The 3,816-nt window shown below is 43.2% G+C and overlaps 1 long non-coding RNA gene across 1 annotated transcript; it reads left to right on the forward strand.

Annotated features, from left to right (window-relative positions):
* Positions 1-1,153: 1,153 nt before the first annotated feature.
* Positions 1,154-1,710, forward strand: LOC118703617. Its single transcript, XR_004983106.2, has 2 exons — positions 1,154-1,471; positions 1,509-1,710. It is a non-coding gene; the product is annotated as an uncharacterized LOC118703617 (long non-coding RNA).
* Positions 1,711-3,816: the final 2,106 nt, after the last annotated feature.

Genomic DNA, 3,816 nt, shown 5'->3' on the forward strand with positions numbered 1-3,816 from the left:
GCATATTCTGAACAAATTTTCACTCAGGGACAAATGCCTGAATCTCTTTTTTGATAATTGTCTCAATATACAGACCATGGTTAAACGTGGAGTTCGTACTTTAGTCTCATTCATATTTTACAAATTGATCTCAATTAGAAGGCAGGGAGTGCTATTTTAGGGTTGCGCTATTAAGACCATCTCTTTCTTACCTTTAAAAACAGTAATTTCCCCGAAAGAATTTAAAATTTTTGTGGAAAGTGGATGGGGAAAACCAGAGTTAGTAATCAATATATCTAAATATTGGAATATCATAACTAAACTCTTCCAGCATAGGACTTTGACTCAGCACCAAGCCTTAGGAGATTCATTAAAATGTGTTTCACTTTCAATTGTCATCAGCAATAACCAGTGCCATTCATTCTTTCACTCCTATTGAAAGTTTGACATTTGCTGGGCAAATTCACCCATAAAAAGAAATTTTTCACAGCATCCATCTCCATGTACAAAAGAAAGATTCCCAGAGAAGCTTAATGCTTTGCCACTGAATAGTAGCCGCTGGAATAATCCCAGCTATCTGCCACATTGTACAACAAACATGTCCTAACTGAAGTTCATTGTCTGCTTCCAAATGAGTATCCTTGGAAAAGTCCCAACCAATGGCCACTTTGTAAAGTAGGTCTCCATAAAATACCACTGTGGGGAGAAGTTGTTTTGTGTTTGAACATGTATTTGCCAAGCTCTTACATAATCAGTCTCCTGATAACTTTGGTGAGAATCCATAACTATCTATTGCTTATATTCCACTTGAAGAGTACCCTAAGCCACATGTGATTTCTATTTTAAAAGAAATCCACAGCCTTTTAACTTAGTACTACATTTGACCATGCCTGAGATTTCAAAGTGTTCCCCAAACACTATTGATTCTCACCATGACAACACAACACAAGATATTTGGAGCCCGTGTTACTGTTGTTCTTACAATTTTAGTTGCTTGTAGATTTTCGCTATTGGATTCTTACTACACATTTTTTTCACAAACAAAAAATTTCTCTTTAAACCATCAGTCACAATTATGTTTATGGAATTAGAAACAAATGGAAAGAACAAAATTGAAATCTTGTGAATCATAACAAGCATCCAAGCCTGACAGTTCCTTCTGGTGTAATCACCAGAGCCAGTGGCACAACCGCCCAAGTTGAGGCCCCTTCTGTGTAGTCAAAGAAAGGCAGGCATTTTGCCTCTGTAACTGTTTGGCCTTGGAGTTGGGTTAGCATCACAAAATTCATATCACTCCGTCTCTCACAAGTGGAAACAAGTGTAGAGTGCACCTGGGAAGGCACATGAAAATTTCTTTGATTATTGTCAGCTGAGTCCAATGGCGTTGGTAGAGCCATTCCTGGAAACATACCATGCCAGAGGCAGATATGTTGTCAAGCTGACCCTTAGCTTAGGTGCCAGGGACTGAGTTTCATTATCTAAGTTCAGCCAGGTACAAGGAATGGCCACAATGATCTGGGCACAGCCAGGAGTGACGATTACAAAGAAGCTACAAGAATGAAGAATTGCAGCTTGATCTTTAACCATGATTTCACATAATTTCCTTTGTCTTAAACTCTAGTAAAACTTCCTAGAATCATACTGTATAAAATAAATGTGCTGCACTGGCTCTGGGTCACTGTCTCTCCATCAGAGGGCCAGCTGTCCCATCTGGTCCCAGCTGTCCCTACTGTCTCTGTGTCTGTTTCTTTCATTTTCTCAATTCTCTGTCGCCCCTACTCAGGATTCATGGTAAAGAGAGAAATACCTATAAACAAGCATGCTTTGTTAGGTTGGTTTTCAATCCTCAGTTGCCGGGGGCCCAGTTCCTGCAGAGCCCATGCCCTGGCCATGCAGGCCTCTCAACCTGAGGCCAGGCTGGCAGGCTCCCTGGTACTGGTGGAAGCAGTACTCTCACCAGCTATGGGAGCTGTGCAGCACATTTCCAGCCTTTCCCATTGAGCTTGCCAATGGTGCTGATATATTTTGGAGCTTCTTCCATTTGCTTTGGCTTTACTACAGGAAGAACGGGTGTTTCTGCCCTCTCCTCATTTCTCAGAATTGCACACTGCCCAACCAGCTCTCATTTGCCTGCTGGCATCAAATGTAGGGCAAATGGAGAAGGTCTATTGGGCTAATCTACTGGTTTCATCTCTCTTGAGGAGGTTTCCTGAATATTTCCCAGATTTGGGTTCCAAAGGCTCATAACATAGCTCCCCAGTTAAGTATTTGGCAAGATCAATGACCTTCAAAATCCTCCACTTGTGGCTGGATGTACAAAGCACCAAATCAACAATTCATCATTCCAGTCCAGAGTCTTTCCTCCATATATATATATTTTTAAATATATTTTATTGATTTTGTACAGAAAGGAAGGGAGAGAGATAGAGAGTTAGAAACATCGATGAGAGAGTCATTGATCAGCTGCCTCTTGCACACCCCCTACTGGGGATATGCCCGTAACCAAGGTACATGCCCTTGACCGGAATCGAACCCGGGACCTTTCAGTCCCCAAGCCGACGCTCTATCCATTGAGCCAAACCGGTCTAGGCTTTCCTCCATATTTGACACACTGCTCAAGCCATCCAAAAGCATGAGGAGCAAGCAAGCCCACTGTGAGGGCCCCCTATGGCTGAGGTGCTTCTCATCCATTACCTTACTCCAGCCTCACAACAGCTCTGAGCGTTGGCTTATCATTTCTGTTTTTACAAAGGAGATTGAGACTCAAGAGAAGTTTCACAAAATGTGCAGCAGCACAGCCTTGATGCACAAATGGCAAGAAGAAGGGATAGGCTGCTTTTGTAGTCAGAGAAGCTGAAGTCTATGATAAGGGCTGCCAACCAAGTGTGCCATGTTGGTCTGCTGGTGAAGTGGGGAAAGGAAGGGAAGTGGTTAAACTGAGCAGCTCACATGAGGCGTTTTAGGGTCTTACAAGCTCATTTATTCCTGCCAAGCTCAGACCCACCATTTGCTCCATTCCCTTGGAATGTTGCCTTGGTGACGGTACATTTATAGGTCTCCCCACTAAGACATGCATTATTTGATGAAGGTGATACCAGTACCTCCCATGAGTTGAATTGAGTGCCTCCTCGGTGCCAAGTATTTTACATACCTTATCTCATTCTCTCAGCAGCCCTGGAATGTATGTTCTAATGTCCTCTGTATGCAGCTGAGATGGTAAGGCAGGAGAGGTGCCTAACTTGCTCCAGTTTCACCCCTGAAATGTTGGAGCTGAGACTGTGCTTAGTCTGATTCCAATGAATATTCTCATTTGCAAGATGCACAAAAGACTCGCAACCTGAGGTCAAGTTCTGAGTTCTTGGAAGACCCCGTATTCCATTGACTTTAAGGAGTAAGTGCTCTGGCATTGAGGACTTCCAACTCAGTGGGACACCAACAAGGCTTTGGAGGCAGCAGCAGGAACTACTGCGAGGTGTGATTGGAGGACTTCACCTGCCCACCCTTCCCTCCCACCACCCCCCTCGCCCACCTAGCTGTTAGTGATAGTTCCACCAGTAAAGACTTCAAGTTGAACCATAATTATGAAAATGCAAATGCTGGGACTGTTCATTTCTTGAACCATGATGGCCTGAATGGTTTATCAAGTTCTTTAAATAGTTTTATAAACATTCAGTTCAGAGGAAGGAATCTGACAGAGGAAAGCAGAGTGGGAACAGAAAAGGGACTTGGGGATTTACGTGGGGACACCTTAGGGTAGTAAGTGGAGGCAAAAGGGAATTCTTTCTGAATGATAGTGGAGGAGAGGTGAAATAATGAGGTGAACTTATTTCTTAGGCC

This window comes from Pipistrellus kuhlii, unplaced genomic scaffold, assembly GCF_014108245.1.
Source record: "Pipistrellus kuhlii isolate mPipKuh1 unplaced genomic scaffold, mPipKuh1.p scaffold_m20_p_4, whole genome shotgun sequence".
NCBI classification, from domain to species: domain Eukaryota; kingdom Metazoa; phylum Chordata; class Mammalia; order Chiroptera; family Vespertilionidae; genus Pipistrellus; species Pipistrellus kuhlii.